This window comes from Euprymna scolopes, chromosome 12 (genome assembly GCF_053919585.1).
Source record: "Euprymna scolopes isolate OS-2025 chromosome 12, ASM5391958v1, whole genome shotgun sequence".
In the NCBI taxonomy this organism is placed as follows: Eukaryota; Metazoa; Mollusca; class Cephalopoda; order Sepiida; family Sepiolidae; genus Euprymna; species Euprymna scolopes.
Window position 1 is genome coordinate 76,757,745 of NC_136493.1, and position 15,352 is coordinate 76,773,096.

Consider the following 15,352-nt stretch of genomic DNA (forward strand, 5'->3'; position numbering starts at 1 on the left):
ACGTTTTTTTCTTCTTTCTTTCATTTCTTCAATCGTCACCCGTTCTATTTTCTTTCTTCCTTTAATCTTTTTCTTTCTTTCACTCTTCATCCTCTTGTTTTTATTTTGTTTTGGTCTACATTTGTTCCTTCTTTTTTGTTTCCATTTCTTTCCTATTTCGTTCTATGTTCTTCCGTCTTCGTATTTTCTTTTTCCTTTATTTCGTTGGACGCCCTTCCTTACTTTCTATCTTCTTCTTTCTCTATGTCCTTTTACGTCTTCCTCTCTTTCTCTTTACTTCGGTCGTCCTATGTCAGGCGTTATTTCTACTTTCTTTTATCTAGGATTGTATTGTATTCATTTTTTATGTTTACCACAAGTTTTGTTCCCGACTTTCTTTTCTAAAAACTTTTAATTTTCTGCCGTTCTTTTTCCATTTCCCAAATTCGAAAAAACAAAAAACAAACAAAACAAAGCAAAAAAACAAAAAACAACCCCCCCCCCAAAAAAAACAACCAAACAAACAAACTTTTTCTTACTTTCCCGGAAATCATTTTTACGCAAATACGTGTTTTATTTTACTGTTATTTAAAAATGTTTAAACTTGCATCATCGATCGATCGTTAGCTTTCTGTTTCGTGTACCAAGTTCGTTAATGCAAACTTGCTTCTCAACTTACAGTCATTTTTAATACCTCATAATTTTTTGTAAGAGAAAAAAATATTTTTATGTTCCCTGCTTTTCTCTCCTAGGACACGCCACTTCTGATCGAGGTGTTTTATCTGTTGTGCCCTCGATTTCCGTTCGGCGAAGAGACCCTTTTAAACTGAGGAAATTTCTGTTTTCGTTCAAATGCAGAATTCCCCCTTTTTTTAGACCGCTTGGTTTTTCTCCATATTAAAATCTGCCGTCCATGAAGTAAATATAGCGGCACGCAACAGCCTTGGCTTTTTAACTAAGAAGAAAGTGTAGTATCTGTTCTGATACTACGCTTACTTAACCTTTTCTTGATTTGTGATTTTTTTTTCTCTTCTAGCCTGACGTAGACGTATTATATTTTTTGTTCGAATCCAGTTGGTACAAATCTAGGAAGCTGGACATTTTCCCCTACATAAAAGACCGATTTGTGCGTCACTCTTCCCTCGTGGGGAGACAAATAAATCGGGGCATAGCACCTCTTTCTTTCTTCACTTGTCACAGGGCCACGCACATATACAATCCAACTCGGACACACGTGCGCATATACACACGCATGCGTAGATAGGTGACTACACTTCGCCCCTATTATAGCAGTTAACCATTCATCTCGTTTGTATATTTCGTTAACATTTCCTTTTCATTTATAGCAGGGAGGGAGGGAAATATACCCTTTCTGTCCCAGCCAAGTCCTGTCACATACACATTAACTCATTCGCTTGCTCCCTCTCTTTCTCTCTCCTTTTCTCTCTCTCTTCTCACGCATTCCAATCTGGCTCATTATCGAAAAGGCGCCCGGGTTTCAATATCAATGTGAAACAATTGTATATCTAGCCACACTGAAGAACAGTGATACAGCGGATTATACCGTCTGTAGATGACCGCATGTGTGCATGTCATTCTCTTCGTCTTATATATATATATATATATATATATATATATATATATATATATATATATATATATATATATATATATATATATATTTCTTTTGTAATGACGTCCCGCGTGGAATTGACACCCGACTCCTCCCATAGGGCGACACTTTCGTATTGTCTTACATCTGGCCCTTTTACTCATGGCTTGCTCCGTCCCCTCCTTCCTCCCCGCGTTTCGTTCTCTCCTTTTCACATTTTAGTTACCGTTGCCCCATCCGTCTCTCTATCTCTTTCTCCCTCCTCTCCCAATATCTTTTGAAGGGGTAGGGCTAACTCCCGTCGGAGAGCAAAAAAAAAAAAAAGTATTTTTTCTACTGAAAACAGTAACACTCATCAACGCTCAGGTGTGCGATTTTCTTTCTTTTCCCGATTCGGCAAAGCTCTAAGCATCCACACACACACACACACACACACACACACACACACACACACACACACACACACACACACACACACACACACACACACACACACAAACGCACGCACACACACACAGAAACGCACGCACGCACACTTTATGTCGTTTTTTTTTTGTATTTTCAACACACACAGACAGCACACACGCATACGTGATTATCATATTTACGCTACTGATGTTTCAAACTTGTAAGTGAGCCTCATTATTGTAATTATCATTAGCTCACTGCGAATTCTCACACTTATTTATCATTGATAAAAAGTGGTGAGTTTCCCTGGAATCTGAGTTACAACAAGTTTCCCCAGATTTTCAGTACTCCACGTCCAATTCCATCATTATTATAACTCATTTTGTATTTTCGCACCAGCCGTAGTCAGTGACCTCTCTGATGAGATCGGGTGTTTTCCATAAACTCTGATTAAAAATTATTATTATTATTATTATTATTATTATTATTATTATTATTATTATTATTATTATTATTATTATTATTCAGCGTAAAAATATCTGTAAATATATATATATATATATATATATATATATATATATATATATATATATATATATAGGAAGAAGAGAAATGAAGACTTGAAACTGATCTATGTAAAGTATTTACATCTATGCATAACAATATATCTATTTTTCTACACGTTGGCTCTACATGCATGCTTAAAAACACGTATATGAGTAAGTATGCATAATATATATATATATATATATATATATATATATATATATATATATATATATATATATAGTGTAAGATAGAGAATGCAAGAGTTATCAAATTTATCATTCGGTATAATTGATCAAAGCTTTGATAATTTTTACAATCAAAATATCACGCTCGTTATATGTATGTATATCTGATTGAACAAGTGCTGAAAAGTGATTAGAATTTGATAAATTATTTGCGTTAGTGTACATCGAGTAGTAATAATCTAGTTGTGGCATCGTTTCATGAATTCGGGTGGGAACCAGGAACCCTAGAATCACACACACACACACACACACACACACACACACACACACACACACACACACACACACACGCATGCACACGCACCCACACTCACACACACACGCACACACACATATACACACGCACATATACACATGCACTTGATTCCGTTGTGTAGACTTGTATATTAGTTTAAAAAAAACAAAAAAACTTTAATCATTTAGCACAAGTGTTTCTGTCACTCAAAACAATGTAGCCGTATAGGTCTTTTTGTAGCACATTGTTTATACGGAAAGACTTTATCTTATATTCATTTTGCATTTACCCTCCCTAAAATGACAAAACGAAAAATAAAAAAATATAAAAATGAAGGGAAAAACGAACATAAAATAAAAATAAAATAGCAATCGCACCTTAATAAGTCTCTCACTAGGGCAACATCAGACACATAAGTCGTTTTTAGAATGCAGATCTTTAAATGTGGACCTTTGTGACTGGGTGAACACACACACACACGCAGATATATACACACACACTCATATATATATATATATATATATATATATATATATATATATATATATATATATATATATAATAGCTGTACCCTGCCACGCGTTGCCATGGCTCAATTTGGTGTAATGGAAAATTCTAATAAAAAGAAAAAAATGCATGTTCCTTATATTCTTAGTAGAGCAATCCACACCAAAAAGTAAAAAAAACAAAAAAGCCAAAATGTAAAAAATGGTACTCTTGCAGAATTGGATCCGGATCCTCGGGAGTTACCATCAATCATGGCTTGGGCTCGATCAACATTCAGTGGATTAAGCCGTTGAAACGCTAAATAATTTTTTTTTATTGTATTAAAAAATGTGAGTTTTTAATTAATATTTGGGAGAGGGGGGTTACTATACACAGATTCAAAAGAAACAAATGAAAGAAAAGGTAAGGTAAATTATATTTTTACCTAACTGGATAACTTTTTAGTGTTTTTATTTAATGTAAAATGTTTAATCGGCTCGCAAAACTCAGTGTTTATCGATGTATTTGAAAAAGACAAATGGTTGCGGACTCTGTTGAATACGTTAAGTTTGAGAAAATCAGTTAAAAACTAAAAAACTATACAAAACAGTGTCAGACACCCACTGATTATATGTTATTGTGACATAGGCTGACATATTCGGTGGGTTTCTCACAGTATTTTGCATAGTTTTTTTAGTTTTAAATCATTTTCCAAAACTTAACATCATCAACAGTGTCCGCCACCATTTGTATTTTTCAAATACACTGGTAAACACTGTTTTTCGAGCCGACTAAACGTTACAGTAAATAAAATGGGTTTGTATTACTAAACACAGAAACGAAAAATTTGTCGAAAAATAAATATAACAAGTAAATATTATCAAAGGCAAGATAAGTTACTTTTCTACCTAACTGGATAAGATTTTTGTGTTTTTATTTAGTGTAAAATGTTTAATCGGTTCGAAAACATGTAGTGTTTATCTGTATATTTGAAAAATACAAATGACGGCAGACTGTGTTGAACACGTTAAGTTTGGGAAAATTAGTTAAAACTAAAAAAACTATACAAAATACTGTCAGGAACTCACTCAATATATGTTAGGGTGACATAGGCAGACATGTATTCGGTGGTTTTTATCAGTATTTTGTATAGTTTTTTAGTTTTAACTCATTTTCCCAAACTTAACGTGTTTAACACAGTCTGCCGCCATTTGTAATTTTCAAATATAGTAGTAAACGCTGTGTTTTTCGAGCCGAATAAACATTTTGCATTAAAAAAACTAAAATTATCCATTTTAGTAATAAAGTAACATATCTTGCCTTTGATAATATTTGTTATACATTTATTTTTTTACAACTTTTTCGAATCTATATGTACAGTAGTACAAACCCAATAAAAACACTAAAAATTTTCCAATTAGGTAAAAAAGTAATTGATCTTGCCTTTGAAAACATTTACTAGTTATATATTTGTTTTTGTTGACAACTTTTTCAAGTCTTTGTGCAAGTAGAAACCCAAAGGAGGTATTTTTCTGTCTAATTTTATTTTTGGTACCGCGCTAAAATTTAAATTTCACAGTATCTTTTTTTTGGGGGGGGTATTTTTTTTCCACCTCCACAATTTTCGACTATGCTGAATAAGAAAATCTCATTTAAAATTTGCAGAGGCAAATAGTTTTTGAGATAGAAAGACCTGTACTATGCACTATAATTCCCTGGCGGCGATGAATAAACACTCCCAAGCTCCCCATATTAAGAACGGCTTTTGGAATAAACAACACCCATGCCTAACCACTTTTTGGCTTTTGGAATAAATACCAACATTCTCCTCATGTTGAGAACGGCTTTCAGAATAAACACCCCCAAACTACCCATGTTAAAAATTGTGGAGGTGGACCTAATGTAAAAACTTACCTTTTGTTTTGTTTTTTTAATAAATTGTTAGTTGAAAGCACAGAATAGTGACAAAACACCATCCCCTCCCTTTGGTAAGAATGGCTGAAAAAAATAACGGTTTTCTTGGTAGAAACTTTTCTGTATTTCACCTAACAATTTCTGGTGCTAATGCACTTAATGATCCGCGCTATATTTAAATAGTATTTCCAAGTTTAATTAAAGTTTTACGATATATTTTTTATTCAATCGTAAGGTTAAAATACAGAATAGGTACAAAACACCCTTCCCTTCCCATATTAAGAATGTTTTTTTTAAAATAATGTTATTATTTCAGCACGGATCACTTTCTGTAGGAGCACCTAATATTTTTATTTTATTTTATTAAAAAAGATATTGTGAAATTATAAAAAAAATAAAAAAGATATTGTGAAAGTTGAATTTAACTTGAAAAAAAATGTGAACGGCGCGTTCAACATTGTAACCGGAGCTTATTTGGACATAAGGTCACGTTAGTCGCTAAATGGGTGCTAATGCTCTCACTGATCCGCTTTATTTTTTTAAATCGTATTTATAAGTTTAATGTTTTTTGGTATTTTTTTAGATTAGGTCCACCTCCACAATTTTCTTTTAAATGACGACTTTTATAAGTTTTCGACTGTGCTGAATACGGAAATCGCATTGAAATTTGCAGAAATAAGTAGTTATCGAGATATAAATAGTTGTTTTATACATTGTATTCTTTGGCAGCCATTGTTGTTACGCGCGTAGATTTGTTTATGACACGTGCGTAAAAAAGATGGCCATCAGAGATTACAATACACTATACAACTTTTATATCTCGATAACTACTTATTTCTGCAAAATTTCAATGGGGTTTCCGCAATAAGCATAGTCGCAAACCTACAAAAGCCGTCATTTAAAAGAAAATTGTGGAGGTGGACCTAATCTAAAAATGTACCTTTTTTATTCAATTGTAAGGTTAAAGTACAGAATAGGTACGAAACACCCTCCCCACGTTGAAATGGCTTTTTACATAATATCTTATTATTTCAGCACTGATCAATAAGTGCATGAGTACCAAATTTCTTTAATAAAGAAAAATCATTCATATTTTCTTATGTAAAAACAACTTCTGTTTAAAAAAAAAAGAAAAAAGTGTACTTTCAATTTTGTTAAAAAAGGTTTTCTTAAAAATAAGAAAAAAACATTACTCGGTACTCATGCACTTATTAATACGTGCTGAGATAATAACGTTATTATTTAAAAAGCCATTCTTAACATGGGGAGAGGAGGGTGTTTTTACCTAAAAACATAAAACTTTAATTAAACGTGGAAATACGATTTTAAAAAAATAGCGCGGATCAGTAAGTGCATTAGCACCGATTTATTATTTAAGCACGTTACCAATCCGTAAATTTTCTTCGAAAAAACCCTGTAATTTCACCTAACTATTTATAGTCTTAATAATAAAAAGTTCATATTTTCTTATATCGAAACAACTGTTTAAAAAAACAACAAAAAAAAAAAACAAAAAAAAATAACAACTTCGACTTCAACTTTTATGCTTCAACTCAAAACGCAAGCGAGCAACTTTTTTTTGCCTGATATAATAAAGAAAAACATTTTTTAATTAAAATGTTTGGAAGATAAAAAATTAATTAAAATTTTTTAAATAGAGAATTTAATTTTTACTTATCGAGTAAACAGAAAATGAAATCTAATTCATCTCATCAGGTTGGTAGTACTTCGTGAACAGTAGTCTGAGATGTCGGAAATTTTCTGTCTCTATGTCTATCCTTGCGGCCATGTCACTAGTAAGGGTGCTGGAGGTAAACGTTTTCATCTGGGCTGACGTTAACCGCCTGATAGTCAGGGACCCGAACCTTGGAATAACCACTAAGGAGGCTGTCCTTGATAGGTGCAAAGTACTGGGGCTGCTGTATTGCCATTTGGTGAATGGATTCTGGTGGGGCCTCTCGATGCCATACTAGTGGGTAATTATTACGGCTTTACCTTATCATGTGCTACAAAAGCTCCTATCTCTACATCATAAACGCTCTGATCCCCATCTGGCATCAATTGAAATGGATGGCTCTCGTCTAAGGGAGGCCCCAGGATTTGATAAGCTCCTGGGTTTGACCTTTACACCTGATCTTAAATGGAACACATACATCAAGTCTTTGGCCAAGGTCGCTGGGAAAATGGTGGGATCCTTCTACCGCTCCAGAAGATATCTCACTAATGATGCAATTCTCTATCTATATTAGAGCCAAGTACGTCCAAAGATGGAGTACTGCTGTCACATCTGGGCGGGGGCTACAAAAAACAGCCTATCCTGCCTTGACGGAGTACAGAATAGACTCCCTTGCTTGGTGGGGGATGCTCTTTTCTCTACCCTGCAACCTCTTTCCCACAGAAGAGACGTAGCGCGCATGTCATTGTTCTATCGTTATTTCCATGGCAGGTGCTCATCTGAGCTCCATTCTCTGGTCCCCCCTCGCCAATCTTTCTAAAAAAACACCCGACTAGCTGAAACCACCGTCAATAATTTTCCCCACTTCCTATCTGTGCCTAAATAAAAACGTAGATACCATGAACAAAGCTTCTTTCTTAGAACTGCACGCCTGTGGAACTCTGTTCCGCTTGCCTGTTTCCCTCCCGACTTCAACCTTGATGTCTTCAAGTACAACATAAACAAATTCCTGATGAACCGCACCCCCTAAGTAATGACACCTTACCAATTCTCCAATACTATTGCTACACTATCCCTTTGATTACTGTACACACAATAACCCTTATCCCTGAGTGGCCATTGGGCCTTGATAAGTGGTGAACTCCATGTAAAAAAAAAATCGTGGTGTATGAAATGAATTGAAACGGAAGTTCAATTCTATCAACAAAAAAAGGTCCGCAGTATGGGCTTACGAAAAATATTTTTATTTTATTTAATATTTTTATAATTGGCGATGTTAATTTATTTTAATAACATAGAAACATCCCTCGACTTTAAAGATGGATTGTCTGAAAACTTCAAATAAATTAGTAATGTAGAAATATTATCAATTTCAAACGAACCAAAATATATATATATATATATATATATTTATATATATATATATATATAGTACTGTCAGTACTATTTTTCCCTCATCACCCAAATTAACAGAGTCTAGACAATTCTTCTAATGTCCTGTTCCCTGTTGATTGTGATATGATGCTGGTCCTGTGCGTTTGTATTCTCTTTTAAAGAAAAGTTAATGTATTGCATATCGCATGAGGCACCTCTACTGGGAAATGCCGACCGGCTGTGGAAAAGTTTTTTGCAGGGTCAGCGTTCGTCATTTACCTCTCTGACTTTTCAATCCTACATTCCAACCCAGAATCACACAGTATCATATATAGGAAATATATTAGTATATAACTACCATATGATTTTGAGGGTCTCATATGAGAGGGAGATGAGAGAGAGGTAGAGATACATATATACAGACAGCTACAAAAACAGAGGGAGCGAAAGAGAAGACGGGAATGTATTTTACTTAATACACACAGTAACTTGTTTTATTTTTAAATTGTGTAAGCTTGCACCAAGCACTAGTCTTTCCCCCTTTGGACAAGGTTCACAAAGGAATTTCTAGCCTAATATGTCCGATATAGTCTACCAAGTTCTTGGCCCTATCGCACCCCTGTGCTGTTTTATAAGCATTTTTATTGAATATACTCCGATTAATCTAATGTAGTTATACATCCTAAGGTAAAAATGTTCCAACCCATAAAACCAGCTGTAAAATCCTACCCCGACCACTTTACTAGTCCCCACATATTTTCGAAACTTCTTTTCTTTTTGGACAGCATGCCTCTGCAGTTCACACACACTTCACTGATCATAACAACATTCAGAAATGAAACATGAACAAAAATCTGGCTTCTCAAATCTCTATTCACGTTGCCTGCTTATAAATCTGTCCCCTATCACAGTAATTCCTTACGCTTCAATAACAATATTATCTATACGTGTATGCTTAAACACGCGTATCTGAGTAAATATGCATCATATATATATAGGGTGCCCCCCCCCAAAAAAAAACAGAGGACATTCAATTGTTTTTCTGGGTATTTTACAGTCAACGGAGGAAAAATAGGCCAAAGACCTTAGTGTTTTGATGTGATGTTTTTTTATATAATAAAATAGTTATGACCAAATTTTCATTTCATTCGGACAAAACACTAAGGAACGGTGCCTAATTAGATTTGTGCCCGTTTTTTGGGGGGTCGCCCTGTATACTATATAGTCAGTCACATATGTTACTGTTTCGTTGTATCACAGATCATCAGTGCAACTAGGCAGGTAAAGACAAATAGCCGCTACACTGAACATGCTAATGTTTTGGACAATTAGTTGGCAAGAACCAAAAGTCCTCGTCAGGCGTGATATAGCATGTGCCAATGAAGGCGACTGAATACAGGGTGACAAAAAAACCGGGCCCAGTGTACACTTTATGTGATATCTACATTGTTTATTCACCGATTCCCTTATTTTACAGGACATGGCAGAATGAACAGCCGTGAGTACACCAAGTTCCCAGTGGGAGCTGGGACAAAGAATACACTGTGTTAAAGTTTACTACAAGACAGGCTCGTTAAGAAAACCCAGGACAGGTTCATGCGTCATTTCGAATGTGAAAAAGGCTCCATCCTAAAGCAGAATTCAGAACTGGATGGACCACTTCGAGAAGTATGGGACCATGGAGAACCTCAACGCTGCCAGAGAGAACCGTCCAAGCCACTTGGGACGTCACAAGGAGCGAACAGCCGAGCTGGTCGAAAGAGTGAGAGAGTCTCTCCATCAGAGTCGGAAACGCTCTGTAAGTGCACGTTGTGGGCTGCAATCTCGGCGAGAGGCATCATCGGGCCAATCTTCATCGAAGAACCTGGCGCAGCAGTGACAGTCACCAAGGAGCGGTATTTGGAGGTCCTCAAAACCTTCAAGAGTGAGCTCCAGACCATCTAACCGTCCCTCATGAGCAAGTTCTAGTTCCATCAGGAGAAAGTTCTCACACCTCAAACCTGTCCCGAGATTGGCTGAAAGAGGCCGAGTGATCAGTCTCAAAACTGATTTTGAGTGGGCACCCCATAGCCCAGACCTAAGCCCCCCACCAGATTTTTTTCTTTGTGGCTATCTTAAGGAGAGGGTTTACGCAGGAAAACCCAGAACCACCACGGAACTCAAGGAAGCCATCAGGGAGGGGATGAGAGCCATTACCAATTCGGTCTGTAAGAACGTCATGGACAACTTCGTGCTGCGCCTCAAGAAATGCACGGAGCTAAATGGAAGCCATCTAGAACATATGCTATAGAACGGAGAAAAAAAGGCCAAAGACCCTTGTGTTTTGATGTGATGTTTTGAATATAATAAACTAGTTATGACCAAAGTTTAATTTCGTTCGGATAAAACACTAAGAAACGGGGGCTAATTAGAGTTGGGGCCCGTTTTTTGGTTACCCTGTAGCTATTTGAAAACCAGTCGTCTTCAGTGGTATAAGCTATATTACGCCGTCTGACGAGGACTCTTTGATCTTGCCAACCAATTGTCAGAGGCATAAGCATGTTCGGTGTAGCGACTATGTAATATTTATCTATATAAATAAAAAAAAAAGATTATATTTGGCTGTTTTCATTGAGCACTCTTGATAACCTCGTTTTAATTCATGAGTCTTTTCTCTTGAATACGTTTAACCTTGGTATAGCGAAACAGTACTGTATGTTGTTGACTATATATATATATATATATATATATATATATATATATATATGTGTGTGTGTGTGTGTGTGTGTGTGTGTGTGTATGTATGTGTGTGTGTGAAACAGTCGGTCATGTTATCTCTCTTTCTACACATTTTACCATCGCAATCAATGTGTGCAATTGCTTTCCAGCTTGTAGAGATTCTATCTCATGCACATTTGATACAGGACCACTTATTAAACAGATCGTTTTTTTTTAATCAGCAAGCAAGATAGATTGTAATTTGGATTGTTCGGACTGCTGTTCTCATCTTAAAGTTTTTTTTTCACAACATTTCGGTCAGTGCAACCTCCGACCTTCTTGTCGAACTCGAGAATCTCTACGAAATATAAAACAAAACCCTTTTTTAATACATGTGGAAGCATCCCCTTTTTCCCACAGTCAAAACTTTAAAAAAAAGGAAATTTTAAGTAATTCGGAATTGTATTCTTAGTATCACCCGAACATTAATCCCCAAAAGATTGTCAATTTGACTTGATTATTACTTTAGAGTTTTATCTGTTGCACAGCGTAGATTAAATAAATTTCCTCGGTCGAAGTTTTATTCCCGGATTCAGCAATACGTTCTCTACAGAGGGTCGAAACGTTATGTGTATAACATTCAAAATGAGAACAGTAAACCAAATGAAGCACTAGTGTACGTTTCTGAACTTATGTGATACACACACCACTCTTGGCTCCTCTCCTTCTGTACTAATCACTGTGAAAAGTGAGATTGCCAACTACTATTAAAAAAAGATTCAAAGCTTTTCGTATTAACAAATAGAGCACTTTCCATCAATTTACATTGTTCATGTAAACATTAAGATTTCGCCCTATAGCCCGTGACTGACTGACGGATGCATAAACACATCAACTGTTTACTAGAATTTCGACGTTCGCTCAAGGCAGTTGTCTTTTTAGTCACACTGCGATGTGAAACTGTCGGTGCATGATATATATATATATATATATATATATATATATATATATATATATATATATATATATAGTCATTCACATACAGTACTGTTTCGCTGTTTCACAGCTCATCAGTGCGGCTAGACAGGCAACTACCACAAGCCAGGATTGAAACCCGACCGCCTGTACAACAGTCAAGACTCCTAACTGTGAAATGTTTTGACTCCTAATGGGGGGGTAGATATTTATTCTCGTTTAAAAAGTTACAAAAAACAATTTAAAAGAAAAATTTGGCACAAGGCCGAGCATGGGGAGGGGGAGGGAACGGTCTCTGCTGACTAATACTAATCTAACCTAACTAGTTCCTACTTTCACCACAATACCACATTCATACTGCACATCCATCAGCGTATAAATCCTTCCACACTCGCCATAAGAACATCATACTATGGTAACATAATTAAAACCCATAAGAAAAAGGGGGTAGGGATATAAAATTTTATTATATAATATAAAAATAAATTATGTACAATGTTAGTAACAAAGAACTGTAGCAGATACGTTGATTCGCCAGTCGAGATAGGATGATGCGGACCCGAACGCTTTATTATCAACACCTCTTATGAAAACTTCGAAAGGGAACCCGCATCGCTGGTGAATCAAGTGATCTGTCACCTAATTGTGGAGGGGAATGGGACTAAAAATAAAAAAAAAACTGGACAAAGTAAAAACGGGGCCTAATGATCACTATCACACACTAGCAAGGTTACGAACACAAAGGCCTACAAAAGTGGTCCTACTCTAGTCTAAAACGTGACCTACTCTGGACTAAAAAAACGAGTCAGAGCTGACGTCGTTTCTGCTACTCAAAATTCTTTTTTCTAAGGCACATCCAAGAACCAGTCAAGACTTGCTTCTCTCACCCGACACACACGCGCAACTGACACCTACCTTTAAACAAAGTCTGAAGAAGAGAGTCTAAATCTCGGCCTTGATACGAACTTTCAAATGATAATGGAAGATTCGTATAAGGTCGAGGCGGGCGAAGTCCTCAGGTCCATAGACCACTCTGATTCGTGTGTTCCAAATAACACCTCTCATAACTGCTAGCAAGTTCAAACACAATTCTGTTCGAAGCCTATCCGTTGACGGTGCCCAATTGCTACAGACGTTGATAAGAACCAAAGTTAATGACGATAGATTCAGTATGCGAACCACGAGACCTGTAACAAACTCAATCAACGGCACCACGATGCGACAATAAACGAAGGCGTGATATAAAGTCTCGACCTCATCGCCGCACCGTTTACAAATAGTTGAACCCGCCAAGCCAGCTGAGTAAAGTCTCTTACCGACCCAGAGAGCATTTCGAATTACCAGCCAGGCCAGGGAGGCCTCATCGTTAGTGAGACATCCCGACCCAAGCGCCCAAGGCCAGATTGAGCGGAGCTGCCCCTTCGTCAAAGAGAGCCCCTCACCGATAACATCCCTTACGGATCCCCTCACTAAAACCCGATATAATGCCTTTCGGGACAACAGCAGAGCGTTAGAGAGGCTTTCCTTCACTCTTAAGAGAAACTTCAGTGCGTGGCGGCACTTGGATAGAAGGGGCATTCACCTCGGGGCAACCTGTGTGCCTCCCCCTCGGACTCGTGGACCCCTCTCAAGCCGGAAAGTCTTTCTTGGTGTCCTTCATCAAGAGGCCACCGTTCCCCTACTTTGTGTGCACAATCGATCTAGATAGTAGAGCCGTAGTGTGTGGAGGCGAATCTCCACGTTTGGCATACCTAGACTACCTTCAAAAGGATGGAGATAGCAGATATCGCGACAGACCATAGGGGCCTTTCCAAGCCATAAAAAGTTGAAAAGATCCCTCTGCAAATAAAGCAGTGTATCTGACGGGATTGGATGCACTGATAGACGATAAATGAAGATTGGATAGATGTGGGTATTACACACCTCCGCTCTCCCTTTAATGAAAGGTTTCTACTGATCCACAGCGCGGCTGCGGACCATACCGCTTTCAGAACCTCCGACAACTTTTTCTCCAGCTGGAGGTTAGGACAAAACCAGACGGCGAATATCTTGCAAGGCCCGTCGCTCCAACTAAAGGGCCCCTGAAGGGGCATACTCCCTCCAGGCACCGATACGCAAACCCGAAGATTTGTAGTTAATTTAAGCCCCTGTTACCGTTTCATACAATCTGATTTCTACACCGAGTACACTAATCTCAGCATTTCTCGTTACAAGCACAGTTACGTCGTCGGTGTAGGCGTAGTACTTAACCTGGGCATCCGCACCTGTCAAAACAATTCCGTGTAGGACCCGATTCACCTTTACCCTGCGCAAAAAATGCTCGACCGTAAGCACATACAGCATGGGTGATAACGGGCACCCTTGACGAATTGAACGTGACAAACAGAAGAGTCTCGTTCTCTTCCCATTCACTTCTATCATCACCGCGGGGTTAGCATATAGAAGATGAACTCACAAGCAAAATTGTGGACCAAAACTGGCCGCCGACAAACCGTCCCCAAGTACAGATCGTCAACCCTATCGAAGGCTTTGGACTGATCTAAATTGATCAGCGCGGCCTCAATATCGACTTTTTCTATCATCAAGCGTATCGTGTGCAAGTTATTCTGGATTGTCTTGCCCTTCACGGCACACGTTGGCTCGGGCCTAATAAGACGAGACAGGACAAGCTGCAGACGATTTGCGAGAATCTTGACCAAAATCTTTAACTCAGCGTTACGCATCGTTAATTATCGATAATTATCTAACCCATTTCCACCATTTTTGTTTTGGTAAAGTACTTGGGGATTGAGCCGTTCCTAAACCATGAGTTAAATAAAACGGCCAGCAAGGGGACAAAGATGTCCAACAACCTCAAATACACTTCGTAGGGCAGACAATCCATCCTCGGCGATTTATTAAGGCCGACCCGCTTTAAGACTTTAATGGCTTCATCCTCCGTTATGCCACCTTTGCACCTAGTCGCTTCGGTCGTCGAAAGACGAGAAAAGTCAGCCAAATAGGTGTTGAACTGTTCTAAAGACAGACCGGGTTCCATGAAAAAAAGCTCCTGGAAATGAGATCTAAACGCCTCCAGCACACCCTGGTTTGCGGTCACGGTACTGCAATGTGACACGAGCGATGTGCCTATCAGCAGCTTGCCGAAACTCCTCTGCACGCAGTTCAGCGGCCATGTTTGTTGCTTCCTGGGGCATTTTTTTTAA

At 37.7% G+C, this 15,352-nt stretch overlaps 1 protein-coding gene across 2 annotated transcripts in view; it reads left to right on the top strand.

Annotated features, from left to right (window-relative positions):
- Positions 1-15,352, top strand: part of LOC145291352 (uncharacterized) — a 241,536-nt gene that overhangs the window by 643 nt on the left and 225,541 nt on the right. The gene's annotated exons all lie outside the window — the stretch shown is intronic.